Source organism: Dipodomys spectabilis, unplaced genomic scaffold, assembly GCF_019054845.1.
Source record: "Dipodomys spectabilis isolate Male_0828 unplaced genomic scaffold, ASM1905484v1 ptg000122l, whole genome shotgun sequence".
Lineage (NCBI taxonomy): Eukaryota > Metazoa > Chordata > Mammalia > Rodentia > Heteromyidae > Dipodomys > Dipodomys spectabilis.
This window is the reverse complement of record NW_024870799.1, coordinates 1,716,529-1,733,874: the sequence shown is the minus strand read 5'-3', so window position 1 is coordinate 1,733,874 and position 17,346 is coordinate 1,716,529. Positions and strand designations below refer to the sequence as shown.

The 17,346-nt window shown below is 36.5% G+C and overlaps 1 pseudogene; it reads left to right on the top strand.

Annotated features, from left to right (window-relative positions):
• Positions 1-365: 365 nt before the first annotated feature.
• Positions 366-478, top strand: LOC122115627 (annotated as a pseudogene).
• Positions 479-17,346: the final 16,868 nt, after the last annotated feature.

Below are 17,346 nucleotides of genomic sequence, written 5' to 3'. Positions count from 1 at the left end.
TCTTAAATACTTTATAGAAAAGTATTATGACCTGTCATACAGTCCCAGTTTTGGCATATATAAGCAAATATCCAAAAGTAAATATATTTAAAACATTAAAACTTTTAGCAAACCTTAACACTTGCTGCAGTGTTCATAATGACAGGTCCTTTGCATAGAATAATTGATTTCCTCCTCCTACACATCTCTTGAACAACAAATATCTGGATTTATTTTGTTTTTGACATGTAAATCTTGACTTTATTCTTAAATGTGTACTTATCTAAGAAGTACATGGTTCTCAAATTTCACAACAATTCTTTTAAACTTTTTTTTTATTTGTCTAGTTTAAAAAATCAATTACAATTTATATATAAAAATATTCTGTGCTCAATTCAGCATCACATATACTAACATTGGAATGATACAGAGAAGATTAGCATGGCCCCTGCCCAAGGATGACAGGCAAATTCCTGAAGCATTCCATCGCCCAATTTGTTAGGAAATGGAAAGACTTGGAAAAAAAATTATTAAGTGAAGTAAGCCAAGTCCAAAGAAACATAGGTCCCATGGTTTCTCTAATTTTCAATAACTAATATATGTCTGGGATAAGCAGAAAAGGTCAAAAGTTATGTGTATATGACCAGATAAGTTTATGTTAAGGGCCGGGCGCTGGTGGCTCACGGCTGTAATCCTAGCTACTCAGGAGGCTGAGATCTGAGGATCGTGGTTCAAAGCCAGCCCGGGCAGGAGAGACCATGAGACTCCTATCTAAAATAAACCACCAGGAAACCAGAAGTGGCACTGTAGCTCAAGTGGTAGAGCGCTAGCCTTGAGCTGAAGAGCTGAGGATCAGCGCCCAGGCCCAGAGTTCAAGCCCCACGACCGACCAAAACAAACAAAAAAAAAGCTAAAAAAAAAAAAAAGATTATGTTAAGGGAAATGAACCCCAAGTTAGGGACACAAGTGGTTTTTTTTTTTTCTTGATATCGTTTCTCACGTACTTATAACATGCAGTGTGTTGTTTTTGTTTTTGTTTCTTTATATGTTCCTCCCCCATGCTATAACACCTGTTTTCACTGTATTGGAAAATTGTGCGCCTTCTTCTTGCATATATTTTCCTCTAATTTTCTGAGGGGAAGGAAAAAAACAAAATCCTTAAATAGGGATACAGGTTGACCCATTGTAACAATGAGATACACAAGACACTATGTTGTAAAGTGAACTTTACAATTGAGGTGGGGAAAGGGAGGAGGTTAATGGACTTGTGGAGGTGGAGGGAAGGGATGGTAGGGAAACAATAAAGGAGGAGGTAACAATACTTGTTAGGAAATGTACTCATTACATTGCTCATGTAAGTGTTACCCCTCTGTACAGTATTTTTGCAATAAGAAAGTAAAAAATGTTCTGAGATGGAAGAGTTTATTTCCTTTATTTTACTCATATAATATCGTTAGCAAAGAAATTCATGAAAAACTCCGATATGAAGGTATTTTGAATAAATATGTGTGTGAATGCACGCATGTGCTCAAGCATTTGCATGTGGGTTGTCGTGCTCAGAGTTTGAAATCAGGGCTTCAAGGTCTTGATAGGCCTTTTCTCTCTAGATTGGTGAGCTACTAAATGAACTATATCTCCATTCTTGGCCCTTTGCAGGTTCATTAAAATTTTTGAAAAATAATCTCATGAATTTATTTTGCCCTGATTTGCTTCCAACTTTTATCCACAGATCTCAGGCTCCTGAGTAGATATCCCAACTAGTTAGGATTATAGGTATGACAAACCAGCAAAGGCTTTCAGAATAACGTTAAAAGTAGAAGAAAATTTACTTCAAAGGGGCATGTTTTAGCATCTCCAATTTTAAAGCATTTTGGAGTTATTATTTATGATTTTTTATTTTTGGATACTTATAAGACAGTAGGTGATTATATTGAAAAGTTTTAGTACTTTTTAAAAAGGATACTGGAATTGTGGGACAGAAGAAATTTGCCTCTCTTTGGACCTCAATGTATAAGCTCAGTTCTGTTCATGATAACCCAATGTCACCAACACAATCTGTGCTGAAGACAAATGTGACAGAAAACAATCACCATGGGCAATATTTAGTATGCTATTATTTCTTGGACAATATGAATATTGAATTGAGAGTGTCATAGAATGGAGAGATTTTATCTACCTTTTGTGTATTGCTGGAAGAGTTTCAGAAACTTTGACTCATTTCCTTCCTCACTGTGTGTGTCTTTAGGCCATGCACTTACTGCCTTTAATTACAATTTTTCCCAACACTAAAATGGTAATAACATTAGCATTATAGCAAATGTTATATTAACAATTAAGGGAATAAAACTTGTGAAATACTTAACATAAACTTCTAGGAATGAGCTTTGAGTTTAGCCAGCAGTCTTTTTAAAATACTAAATAGAATGTGATAAGTAGTACAGAAACCATTACAGGTAGTGAGCAACCAGAAGTAAGATCTATTGATCATGCTGCTTCCAAGGAAGTGGATAACTTCTCATGCTGTAAATCAAACTGGTTATCTTATGTCTTGATAGTGTAAAAATGTGCAAAACTGATAAAACATAAAAGTATCTGAGCAGTATAATGTGTTTTACAACATTTAAGTTTACAACATTTTACAACATTTACATCGCAAAGATAAAGAAGACATAGAAGAATAAATTATTTTTTTGTTGTCCTATCATAGGTCCTTAGAAGGATGAACTCTTTCCTCATTCTTATACAGGCATCATCGGATGAGAGGAATTGTATTTTTTTTGTTTGCTTCCTTCCATTTATTCTTCAGTTTGAAATCTGAGCTACTTGAGACTGAAACAAACCAAGGGAAATTAGACAAACAGGCTTTGGAAAGAGCAATCAATGTAAAATAAATAAACTACAGCCTTGTAATAGTTCTAACTAAATTGAGTTATATAGTATCAGTTGTTAACAGAAAATGATTTAAGCAATACCATGTTATTGAAAACTGAAAAATGTTAGGAGTTGCTGCATTTTTTTTCTTTTCTATTACCTCGAATTAATTATTGATCTGGTTTAGCGAGATTAAAGATGAGATTAACCAGAAACTGGATTAAAAATGGACAAAAGGTCTGAATATACATGTTCTCCATAAAGCCCTGAAAATTGCCTGTGGGTTTACAGAGTTATGTTTAATACAACATCTATGCTGCCTTAACGGATTTTGAGCAGAAGTCATTAGAGAAATATAACTCAAAATTTATATGATACAACTTCATAACTATTATAACTCATCAAAAAATCAATGGAACCAGTTAGGGTGGTAAAGGCTTGTAATTCCAAGCATTTAGGAGGTTGGATTTAAGTCTAAGGCCAGTCTACGGTACTGCAGATAGTTAAAACCTGCCCTTTATTACCTTTGAATAAAAGGCAATAATTTTGGTGAGAGTGTGGAGAAAAGGAAATTTTCTACACTATTGGTCAAAAAACAGATTAGTATTCTCATTGTAGAAAGTAGTATGCAAGTTTCTAAAGAAATCCAAAGTTGAGATATCATCTGAACCACCAATCATGTGATTATTTCTCTCTGGGTAACTCGTAAATATATCTGTAGTTCATTGTTATTCACATTATTCACAACAACAGCCAAGATGTAAATCGAAGTTCAGTGTTCAACGACACTAATAAAGCAACTGTGTTACATGCACAAATATCTTTTTCTGTTTCATCCTTAAAATAACAAGAGACTGCTCCCATTAGCCACAACTTACAATGACCTGAAAGATGTATTCGAAATGAAGAAAAATGTTGTGTTCTGATCTTTGTAAACACACACACACACACACACACCCCAACCACAAATATTAAGGCAGAATTTTTTATTTTAAAGTAAAGCAAAGTGGAACTTCTCAGGCATTTTGTTCACAATGTAGAAGATACTAGATATACAGTGTGAGGTATATGGTTGAAATGTACAACATGAGGATACAGGGGACAACAATGGCCTTACATAGGAATGAAGCTAAGTAAGTAGGAGTTGTTCTTCCTAGTAGGGGTTGCTCTTTTAGTTGTTCTCCTTTCAGTAATGGATAAGATGAATGTAATTCTTTCAATATACCTGCCTGTTTACAGAAATGACAACAAACAATATAGCAATAATGTTGCACGCTCAACATAGAACAAACTGTCAAATTAAAATACATGAGATTATCCTTGATGTAAACTAATCATTACAAATAAGGAAAACCATGGGAACTATGTTTCTTTAAGTCTGGCTTATTTCACTTAATATGATGTTTTCCAAGACCTTCCATTTCCTTACAAATGAGGTGGTATCTTTCTTTCTGATGGAAGCATAGTATGTGTGTGTATGTGTGTATGTTAGTGTGTGTGTGTCATTTTCTTGATCCATTCATCTACTGAGGGGCATCAGGGTTGATTCCATACCTTAGCTATGGTAAATATTACTGTGATAACCATAATTGTGCTGGTAGCTTTAGTGTGGCCTTGTTTGTGGTCATCTGGTTAAATGTCCAGAAGTGGGATTACTGGGTCTGAGGGAGCATTATTGTGTACATCAAGGATAATCTTAGTAGATGAGTAGAATAGCTCAATAGCTATGTACATATGACCGTACAAGGTGATTCTAAGTGAAATGAACTCCAAGACATGTTCTTTGTTGTTGTTGTTCTTAATGTACTATGTGATTTATTTTTATCCTTTTGTGTTTTCCCCACCTATGTTTTATCCCCTGTAGTCACTGTATTTGATTTTGATACCTGGGGTATTTTAAATATGTTGATCTGAACTGGGGAAGGGGAAGGACAAAAACAAAATAGTGAGACAAAGAACAAAGGGAAAATCTATGCAACAGTGATATTCACAAAACAATAGGTTGGAAACGATCTTGCAAGGTGCATTGGGAGGGAAGAGGGAGAAAAATGGGTGAAGGGGTAACAAGTTAGAAAAGAAATTAATTCATTACCTTAATTATGTAACTATAACCCCTCTGTACATTACCTTGACAACAAAATTTAAATAAAAAATAAAATATAATATATGAGAGCAGCAATACAGTCAGTGGCACTAGGGGAAATTCTGAACTACACAAAAAAAATAGAACAGCTGTGGAGAGCAGCAATTTGATTTTAATGTAGGAAGTAATAAACTAGCATACAGATTTTCAGCCTCATGTCAGTCACTAAAAAGGGAAAACAAAATGCATAATCAGCAAACCAATACAGATAAAACAGAAAACTAAACAATTGAGGTGAAGAGATGACATGGATCAACAATAACAAATGACACAATTAGAAAATATTAACAAGATGGTAAGTTTAAAAAACATTACCCATAATTCTATTAAATGTTGTTTACATCACAATTTATTAGAACTATAATTCAAATCACAGTTTAATAGTATATCATTTTAATAATAGTTTATTTGTTATTAATTACTTCATATTGAATGTTTAATATATAATTTTACTTTCTGCAGGTATAGAAAAGAAAAAAGTGAAACTAATTTTAAGAAATTAATATAATAATTCAAAGTGTATCCTACACTCAGCACTCATCTTAACATGAAAAAATAAATTATTGCACATGACTCTTGGTATTAGGTGGAAGGGATCAGCATTGTAGTAAAATTCACACCACACATTACAGGAGGGATGACTCCTCTAATCTAGATTAAATTGTGGAAATTTGAATTTTACATGCATGTTTAATTCCTGTCTAGGTGACATCTAAAACATATACAATCATATAAACGAGGAGTATTTCAGATGGTACTTAAATGTTACATTCGTTAATCAAATTTTTATTATTTTGTACCAAATAAATATTTAAAGAGAGACTGAATTTCTGAGTAGATGATGGTGTATATGTGCCAGATTATTCATATTGAGGCTTTTATATTTCTGACATTGTTTCTAGAGTCGGATTTAATTTTCCATAAAGGGTTAAGTGCACTATATTGGATATATGAAAGTAAATTGAATGTTTATTCCATTAATCCTTTGCCACTTGTCTAATCCTAATATAATTTATCCATGTGTTTGAAGTAATGAAAATAACAACAGATAAAAGCAAGATAAATCAATCTGTAGTAGACAACTATTTTCACCTTTATTTTCATAGTTGGTCCTCTTTTACACTACAGAATATTCTTGGGAAAATGTGCTCCAGGCTGGCCACAACTGCAGAATATTATGGTTTGATGTATCATAAGATAAGGAAGGAAGGGGACCTTCCTTCTAAAAGTCTGCTCCATGGGATGTGATCTGCTTCATTGTGCTGAATTGGAAATGAACAATGTTCACTGTCAACCTTGAAAAGTCATCTTGATAGACCATTTCTATAAGTGTTTACAGAGGATTGTTGATGGCTTTACAAGGATGCCAGATTGCCTCATTTTGAGACAATTAACAGGAATTTAGTCAGCTGTTTTTTGTATCTTTAGGAGAAAAACCCATTGACTCTAGGTCAGGGGATCACTGCGACCCAGAGAAGCAACTACCTTGAATAGTAATCCTAGACCTCTAAAACAAAAAAATACCACACAAAACAAACAGATGGCTGGGAAGGTGGCTCAGTGGTAGAGTGCTTGCCTTGCATGACAGAGGCCCTGGGTTCGATTCCTAAGCACCACATAAGTAAAAAGAAAAAAGCCGGAAGTGGCGCTGTAGCTCAAGTGGTAGAGGGCTAGCCTTGAGCTGAAGAGCTGAGGTACAGCGCCCAGGCCCAGAGTTCAGGCCCCATGACCGGACCCAAAAAAAAAAAAAAAAAACTCAAGTAAGCACAGCCAGTCAGTTCTGATCACAGCCTAAATGAAGTCAGGCAAAAAACAGAAACTTAAAGTCATTTAGCTGATAAATAATATATTTTTTATGAGGCAGACTCAAAGGAGACTCCAGAGAGAGTGTCAGAAAGACTGAACACAGAGACTAAAATTGATCACACAAAGATTAGAAAGTAGAATTCCTTGTAGAACAAATAAATCATAGAAACCCTATGCATGTAAGAACAAGACAGAAAACCAAATTCTAGAAATGCACATTTTCTTAGAGCTCAGCTTAATGAATTATCAATGGAAATCTTTGAATTCTTAAATATTTAACATCATGTGGGAGAAGGCTGAAGAGAATGAATATGTCATCAGTCACATTAAGAAGTAATCAAGCAAAGATTTGTTATAAAAAGAGAAAACAATTATTCCAAAAGTGGGAATCATTTGTTTTGATGTAAAAGTTCTTGATTTAGGTGCTAGCAATTTCCATACAATTGTTCAGTTCCACAGCTGAGTTGATACTGACTGCAGTATTCCTGCATGAAGGAAAAGAGAAAATTTACAAATATCTGATGAAATGAGTTGAAGGTGAAGTGTTCTAATAGTGATATCTAAGATTTAGACACAAGTGAAGAGGTGGATTTTCTTTTCTAAAAATCCTCCATTTTTAGCCTGGTGCCAATGGCTCACAGCTGTAATCCTAGCTACTCATGAAGCTGACATCTGAGGACTGCAGTTCAAAGACAGCCTGGACAAGAAAGTCCCTGAGACTCTTATCTCCATTTAACCACCAAAAACCAGAAGTGACATTGTGGCTCAAGAGACAGAGTACCCACCTTGAGTTGAAGAGTTCAGGGACAGTGCCCATGCCTAGACTTCAAGCCCCTCAAACAACAACAACAACAACAACAACAAAATCTCCCTTTTCTTGGACTGCCAACATCTTTTCCTAATATTCAACAAAGAAGCCATTTTGTCACCCACTACCTTTAAGTCCTATGGTAGCTACTGCAAATAGAATGATTTGGTATCTTATGTCAAAGGGTTCATATTTGTGGAAACAAATGCTAGCAGTAGTAACTTGTTTTCCAGTCCTTGAACTCTGGACCTGGTCACTGAACATGGTTATACTTGTAGCTTTCATGTGAGCTTGTTTGTTAATTTTTGGATTACTGCCCATGAGGGGAATTACAGGGTCTTAAGGGAGATATATATTTACTCTTTTCAGGAAACTCCATACTGCATTCCACAGTGTTTGAACAATTTAATTTCCAACCAACAGTGTAATAGAGTTCCCAATTGGCTGCATCCATGCCAGCATTTGCTATTGTTAGCTTTCTTCATAATGACCGTTCTAACTGGGAAGAGGTAAAACGTGTCTTGTTTACTTGTAGATACCATAACTGAATGAATCCATGAAACCTATATTATTCTGTCTGCATTCCTTTCTCTTTTTTCTTAGTAGAATTTTCCTAAGCAGTTCATTTTTCTTAAGACTGGTAAAAAGTTATCCTTTCTAATGGGTGAATAGAATTCCATGGTGTGTGTGTGTGTGTGTGTGTGTGTGTGTGTGTGTGTGTGTGTGTGTGTAAGATGACTATAGGCCCATGAGTTCATTTCTAAACCTTCTGTTTCATCTGTAATTTTGTAATTCCATATTAAATTTGAATTGCTTTCTCGAATGCATTGAAGAATATTGTTGGGATTTTGATAAGTATTGCATTGTTCATAGTTTGGGGGCAGTATTGCAGTTTTCACTATATTAATTCTTCCAACCAGGAGCATTGAAAGACTTTCCATTTACTTGAATCTCCTTCAGTTTCCCTTTTTATATTTTTAAAGTTTTCACAGTAGAGGTTAAATTAATTAATTCCCAGTTTTGTTGTTGTTCTTTTGTTTTGTTTAGATTTGTTTTTATTTTGAGGCTAATACATATGAGGTTGTTTTTTGGATTTCAGCCTAGTTCCCATTGTTGGTAACACAGAAAAACTACTGATTCTTGTGGGCTATATACCGTGCTACTTTGCCAAAGGTTAACATCACTTTTACTATCTTAAGGCAGGAAGCTATAGGGCCATTTCATCTGTAAAAAGGAATAGGTTTACTTCTTCCCTATTTGAATCCTCTTTATATTTTTCTCTTCCCTATTGCTTTTGCTAGATAGTCCACTACCATATTTTTTTTTTTCATTCCTGATTTTAATGTCTTCTCATTCCTGATTTTTTTTCTCATTCCTGATTTTAATGTCTTCATACTTCCACTGTTACGTAATTGCTAACTACCACTATCATATACATATTCAGTAGTATACTGAGGAACGTTCAATGCATTCCTAGATTCTCATAACTTTTTAATCATAAAGGGGTATTGGAGGTTGTTAAAAGCTATTTCTACTTCCATATAGACGATAACATGTTTCTTGTCCCGGCTTCCGCTGATGGTTTGTATTATGTTTATTGACAAGAATATTGAGTCCAGTTGTATTCTAGGATGAATCCTATTTGATCATACAACATGATTTTTTTGTTACTGGCAGAAATTGGTTGGTGAGAATGTTTTAAGATGTTCTGTATCAATGCTTATCAAAGAACTGGTTTCATAGTTCTCTTTCTTTGGTGAGTCCCTATGTGATTTGGGGAAGAGTCTAATTCTAGCCTCATAGAATGTGTTTTGATAATTCCATTTCCCTTTCTATTCCATTGAAGAGTTAGTTCTAAGTATTGTAAGTTCTTTGCAGGCCTTAATTTCATGGTAAATTCATTGAGTCCTAGATTTTTCTGCAATGGAAAGTGGTTTATTGACATTTCATTTTCATTACTTCTTATGTGTTACTTCTTAGTTCAGATCAAGTGTAGGAAAGCATGAATTTCCCCAGGATTCTCCAGCTAATTGGCATACAGTTTTCAAAGTAGTCTCTTATAAACTTCTTAATTTTTTCTTATTTATGTTGTGATGTATCATTTTTGTCTCTAATTTTCTCTATTTGGGTGAGTTCTCTTTTTTGGGGGGGGATTTTATATTATGAAGGTGATATACTGAGGGGTGGGTTACAGTTACATAAGTAATGAGTACATTTTTTGGGGGGGGGAGTCTGGTCATGGGGCCTGAACTCTGGGCCTGGGCGCTGTCCCTCAGCTCTTCATTTCAAGGCTAGTGCTCTACCATTTGAGCCACAGGGCCACTTCTGGCTTTTTTCTTTTTGCTTATGTGGTGCTAAGGAATCGAACCCAGGGCCTCAGGCATGCAAGGCAAGCAATCTACCACTGAGACCCTTCCCACCCCCATGAGTACATTTTTAACAGTATTACCCCTTCCACATTTTGTCCTCCTTCCCCCAACCCTGACATCCTACTCCCCCAAAGTTGTGAAGTCCATTTCTAACATATCGCCTGTATATCACTGTTGCTTTGGTTACAAAATAATTTTGCAGGTTTTGGCAAACACACAAATTGCCCACCACCTCCCCTGGTAAACTAGGTTTAAAGTCACTAAGTCATGTAAATGGGTAATGCCGCACTCATTATTCTGGACAACATCTTCAGGTTGTTTGATGCTTTAATTTGTTGTTGGTGGTGGTGGTGGTAGGAGGGCCTGATCTCTGGGTCAGGGCACTGTCCCTTATGAGATCTTCAGCTCAAGGCTAGTGCTCTACCACTTGAGCCAAAGAGCCATTTCCAGTTTTTTCTGCTTATGTGGTGCTGAGGAATTAAACCTAGGACCTCATACATGCAAGAGAAACACTCTACTACTGAATCTCTTTCCAAGCCCTAATGCTTTAATTCTTTAAATTTTATTTTCTTTTTGTCAGTCATGAGGTTTAATCTCAGGACCTGGGTGTAAACATATCCCTGAGTTCTTCAGCTCAATAGGAGCCCTCTACCACTTGAGCCACAGTGTCACTTCTTGTTTCCAGATAAGCGTCTTTCAGACTTTTCTGTCAGGGTTTGACTTGAACCATGAATTTTTAAATTATATTTCTTTAACGTGTTTATTGGAATATTACAGTTTATCGGAAATTTAAATTTTTCTGTAAACCTTTGTCTTCAAGTAATCCAATACCATTAAATATTACATTTAGAATCTATTCTGTAGCACATCCCTTTATTTATTTTATTGTGAAAATACCATACAGAGGGGTAACAATTACATGGACAAGCTAATGAGTACATTTCTCATCAAGCATTGTTGCATCATCCTTTTTTTCCCCTTCCCATCCGTTCTCATCTCCCCCCTCCCCCCGGCTCTCCAAACACCGCCCTGCCCGTCCCCCACTCTCACTGGCCAAAGTTGAAAGTTATTTTTCTACATAATGACTTGTACGTCTCATCGCTGCAATGCATCCACCAGTATCCCTATCTAAACAATTTGTTTTTTCCCATCCCCTCCACAAATGATACCAACATCAAATACAGTGAAAGCAGGGTTTATACCGTGGGGGAGGGACATTCAAAGCAACAAAAAAATCATCTTATAAATATGTTAGGAACAATCGCAATAAAGAAAAAACTCATTTGAATCCTTATCTTGGGGTTCATTTGGCCTAACATCAACTTGTCTGAACTTTTCTGCTTGTCTCAGACACAGAGTGGTTATTGCAAATAAGGGAAACCATGGGATCTATGTTTCTTTGGGACTGGCTTACTTCACTTAACATAATGTTTTTCCGGGTCTTTCCATTTCCTAACAAATGGGGCAATGTCATTTTTTTCTGATGGAGGCATAGAATTCTATTGTGTATATATACCACATTTACTTGATCCATTCATCTACTGAGGGGCATCTGGGTTGGTTCCATATCTTAGCTATGGTAAATAATGCTGCAATAAACAGAGTTGTGCTGGTTGCTTTAGTGTGGTCCTGTTTGTGATCATTTGGGTAAATGCCCAAAAGTGGTATTGCTGGGTTATAGGGGAGCTCTATGTGGAGTCTTCTGAGGAACCTCCATACTATTTTCCAAAGTGGTTGAACAACTTTACATGCCCACCAACAATGCAGTAACTTTCCCTTCTGCCGACATCCCCTCCATCATCTGTTGTTCTTAGAGTTCTTGATTATAGCCATTGTAACTGGGATGAGGTGGTAGCTCAATGCTGGTATGATTTGCACTTGTTTTAAGGCTAGAGAGGTTGAACATTTCTTCATGTGTGTATTGGCCATCCTTCTTTCCTCTTCAGAGAAGTTTCTCTTTAAGTTTTTAGCCCACTTATTTTCGGGTCAGTTGTTGCTTTGAGGATTTGTTGTTGGGGATTTAATTTTGAGTTCCAGGTATATTTTAAATAGGAGACCCTTGTCTGTTATATGCCTAGTGCAGATCTCCTCCCAATCTGTGGGCTTTCAATCGATCTTGCTAGGTATGTCCTTTGCCATACAGGAAGCTCTGCAGTTTCATGCAATCCCATTTGTCCAAACTTTCTTTGATTTCTTGTGTTTCCGGGTCTCTATTAAGAAAATGTCGGCCTGTGCCAAGGAGGCCTAGGGTTTCTCCGATTCCATCCTGTAATGTTTTCAGGGTGTCTGATTTGACTCCGAGGTCTTTGATCTATTTGGAGTTGGTTCTGGTGCAGGGTGATACATAAGGATCTAATTAATTAATCTAATTAATTTTCTGCAAGTAGTTAACCAATTTTGCCAGCACCATTTACTGAAGAGACTGTCTTTCTTCCATTCTATTTTTTTAGCTCCCTTATCGAAATTTAGATGGCTATAGGTCTGTAGGTTCATTTCTGGGTTTTCAATTCTATTCCATTGGTCCTGAGGTCTATTCTTGTGCCAGTACCAACTTGTTTTGATTATTGTGGCTTAGTAGTAGAGTTTGAAATTTGGTATTAATATTCCTCCAGCACTGTTCTTTCTGTTGAGGATCATTTTAGCTATTCAGGGTCTTTTATTGTTCCATATGAATTTTAGGATAGCCTCTTCTATTTCCTTGAAGAATGTGGATGGAATATTGGTAGGTATTGGATTGAATTTGTAGATAGCCTTGGGAATTATTGCCATTTTCAGGATTTTGATCTTTCCAATCCAGGTGTATGGGGTTTTTGCCACATTCTAAGTTCTCTTTTGATTTCCCTTTTCAGGTTTTTAAAATTTTCATCATCGAGGTCCTTCACTTCTTTGGTTAAGTTAATTCCTAGGTATTTTATTTTTTGTGGGGCTATTATTAATGGTGTTCCTTTCCTTCAGCCATGCTTTTCTCATTGTTGGCATTCAGAAAGCCATTGATTTTTGATGGTTGATTTTTTTTTTTTTTTTTTTTTTTGGGTCCGGTCGTGGAGTCTGAACTCTGGGCCTGGGCGCTGTCCCTCAGCTCTTCAGCTCAAGGCTAGCGCTCTACCACTTGAGCCACAGAGCCACTTCTGGCTTTTTTCTTTTTGTTTATGTGGTGCTGAGGAATCGAACCCAGGGCCTCATGCATGCAAGGCAAGCACTCTACCACTGAGCCATCTTCCCAGCCCTGATGGTTGATTTTATACCCTGCTACTTTGCCAAAGTTTTGAATCAGCTTGAGTAATTTGGGAGTAGAGTCTGTGGGATTCTTTAATTATAAGAACATGTCATCTGCAAAGAGGGAGAGTTTTACTTCTTCTTTACGTAATTGGATCCCATTTATATCTGCATCTTATCTTATTACTGTAGCTGGGCATTCTAATACTAGATTCGGTGCTGTCCCTCAGCTCTTTAGCTCAATGCTAGTTCTCTACAACTTGAGCCACAGTGCCACTTCTGGCGTTTTTCTTTTTGCTTATGTGGTGCTGAGGAATTGATCCCAGGGACTCATGCATGCAAAGAAAGCCCTCTACCATTGAGCCACCTTCCCAGCACCTCTTTTCTCTTTCTAGCAGGATTTGCTAAGGATCTGTCAATTTGTTAATTTTTGAAGAACCACTTCTGTTTTGTTGATTCTTTCTATGTTTTTATGGATACTAATTCATTTAATTTTGATTTAATTTTAATTATTTCTTTCCATCTAATGGATTGGGGTTTATCCTGCGGCTCTTTTTCAAGGAGACTCAGATGTCTCATTAAATTGTTGGTTTCAGATCTCTCCAATTTGTTGATGTAGGTATTCAGAGCTATAACCTTGCCTCTGAGTACTGTCTTCCCTGTGTCCCAGAGGAGCTGGTAATTTCTGTGTTCATTTTTGTTGAATATTATGAAAATTTGAATTTTGTTTTGGATCTCTTCCATGACCCATTGATGATTCAATGGTGTGTTCTTCAGCCTCCATGTGTTACAGGACTTTCTTTGGTGGTTTTGGTGTTCAGTTCTAATTTTATTCCCTTGTGGTCTGAAAGAATGCAAGGTATAACTTCAATGTTTTTGAATTTGGACAAGTGTGCTTTTTGACCTAAAACTGTGGTCTATTTTGGAAAAAGTTCCAAATGCTGCTGAGAAAAACGTGTATTCTGATACTGCTGGGTATAATATTAAATCTAGGTGATCTATGCAGTTGTTTATATCTGCGGTTTCTCTGTTGAGTTTTTGCCGAGTTCATCTATCTATTGGGGGAAGTGGTGTGTTAAAGTCCCCAACAATTAATGTCTTTGGATCTATGTGAGATTTGAGAGAAAGTAGTGTTTCTTGCATAAATTTGGTTACTCCATTGTTTTGTGAATAGAGATTTAGAATTTTAATATACTATTGAAGGAGAGATCCTTTATTAGTTTGTAGTGACTTTCTTTATCTCTTCTCACTAATTTTAATTTGAAATTTATTTTATCTGATATTAGGATTGCAACTCCTGCATCTTTTCGGGGGCTGTTTGCTTGGTAGATTTTGTTCCAGCCTTTCACTTTCAAAATGGGTTTGTTTTTATAGTCCAGGTGTGAGTCCTGAAGGAAGCAGATGGAAGGATCTTTCTTTTTAATCCAACTAGACAGTCTATGTTGCTTAATTGGAGAGTTAAATCTGTTAATGTTGGGAGATTGGACTGAGAGATATTTGGGAGTTCCTGCCATTTAATCCACCTTCTTGAGGGCTGCGCCAAATGGGTTCTTCCTATGGTTCTTGGATTCTCAGTTTGGGTGTGGTTTCTTGGCCTTTATTGTGGTCCTGTTGGTTTTCTCTGTGTAGGACATCTTTAAGTATCTTTTGTAAGGCTGGTTTGGTAGAGATATATTGTTTCACTTTTTCTTTTGTATTGAAGGTTTTTATTTGACCTTCAGTTATGAAGGAGAGTATAGCTGGGTACAGTATGCTTGGTTGATAGTTGTTTGTCTTTAGGGCATGGCCTACATCAATCCAGGCTCTTCTTGCTTTAATTGTCTCAGCTGAGAAATCTGAGGTGATTCTAATTGGTTTCCCTTATAGGTGATTGATCATTTCTCCTTGACAACTTTGAGGATCTTTTCCTCGGTCTGAATTGATCCTGTGGGGATTATAAGGTGGTGATACGATGTCCTGTTCTGGTCTGGTCTATTTAGGGTTCTAAAAGCTTCTTGTATTTGAATAGACCTATCATTTTGCATGTTTGGGAAGTTTTCGGCTAGGATCCCATGAAACAATTTTCCTAGACCATTAACTTCTGTTTCTAGGTGCGCCTCTACACCTGTTATCTTCAGATTAGGCCTTCTGATGATGTCTTCCAAATGTTGAATAGGTCTATCATATTTCTTGGATTTGTCTTGGATAGTTGTATGTTCTTTCTCTATAATATCTAAGCTGTCTCCAATCCCCGAATTTTGATCTTCTGCATGGTTTAACCTACTGTCAAGAATTTCTATTTTGTTTTTAGTTCTTTTGCTTCTAATTGCTTGGATTTGATGGCTTCAAATTCTTTGTTGGAGTTTTGTTTTAGATCTTGTATGAGTTTCTTTACTTCCTTAATTTGGTGTTCAGTGTTTATTCTCAAATCACTTAGTTGATTGGTTATGGTTTCCTTGGACTCTAATTCCTTCTGCTGGGTTCCATACAGTATTCCCTTTCTGGTCTCCCTGACTTCTTTCGGCTGGCTTTTAATGGATTCCATGAATGCCTTTATTTAGTATGAAAGTAATACCAGCTTTGTGCTAGAACACTATTTTAAGGCAAGCATCAACCAAAATCCTGTAGTTGTACAGGCAAAAGTCTGCAGATACAATATATTTCAACAGATACAATCTATTGAATGTCAAACAACTATGTATTAATGGGCTAAGAACAGCAAAGTAGAATTTGGCAAACCAGAAACTACTAGGTTTAGGGAGAAATGTGGGGAAAAATAGGATCCGAGAGATGTGGAAAGGTAAAAAGAGAGTAAAATTAACTAAGTCCTAAACTTAAAGAGGGAAATGGATTGGACAAAAGGATAGGAGAAAGAGAAGAGTAAAAAAGAGACAAGAAAAAATGGAAAAACAAAAATTTAAATTTAAAAAGTGAAACACAAAAGTTATGTAAGCTTATTAAAGTAATATTGAGAGAAAAACGTGGATAGGATGAGAGGAGGGGAGGAATAGAAAGGAGATATGAAAAACTAAAAATAAAAATACTTAAAATATTATATACATATAAAGAGATAATACTGTTATTACAGAATTTAAGCCTAAGAGGTTTTGAATTAAGTAATAAATTTCTGGATTATGTGTGTACACAACGAGGGATAAGGTCTAATAATCGATGACAGGTATATCTGAAGATGAGCAGAACAGCAATTTAGTCACTCAAAAAAAGAATGAAAGAGAAGAAAAAATAAAAAGAATGAGAAAGAAAGAAAAAGGACCAAAAGTTCAGTAGAAATAAAATAAAAATTTAAAAGAACATACACATGCATATTCACCTAAAATAAAAATTATAAGAGGAAAAAAAGATTAATAGAATACAATTTTTAAAATTAATAATAAAAATAGGTATAAAATAGGGTTCTTTGATTTTTTCGGGGCGGGGGGGGGGGGGTGAATGGCAAGATCCTGTATCTCCCTTTTGTCCATAACCAATCCCTTGGTGGAGTCTCTGTTCTGCTTGCGGTGTTTGGTTTTCCTGTGGCTTGATTGGTTTCTTAAATCAGTTTGTTTGGGCAAGCAGAAAAATGCTCTACTTTACCCAGAATTTTGTAATCCTCCTCCCAGGCTAGTTCAGTGGGAGGGAGATCTGTTTTGAGTGTCACAAAGAGGAAGATGGCTGTTTCCTCTAGTTTGGATATGCTGTGATGAGGCTAGCTTCTGGGTAGAGTTGAGACCTTTCAGCAAACAGTATCTTTTCCTTGAGGGGCTAGCTTCTGAGACATTCACAGAGCCCAGCCTAGAGCCATTCTCAAGGTTTATGTTTACTGAATTTCAATTGATTATCTAGGCTGCTTTAGGGAGGGGCAGCCTCTGGCTCTGTGTACCCAGTGAAGAAAGACAATCCTTTGGGGGCAGAGTTTTCACTGCCTGGGCTGAGTGACTTCTCCATGGAACAGAGACTTGGTACCTTTGAAGTCTCTGGTCTGCATTCTGTAGGATGAAGATATCTGCTCCTTGTCAGTTCTTACTGGTGTTGAGTAGAATCTACTAGCTTGCTGTGTCTGGCACCTTTGTCCAGGATTCTCTGTGTTGTAGTTATGGAGGCGGCGGCTCACCACCACAGCCGCAGCTACCAGCAAGTGCTCAGATCTGTCTCCTTGCCTGGATTTTCCCTCTCTG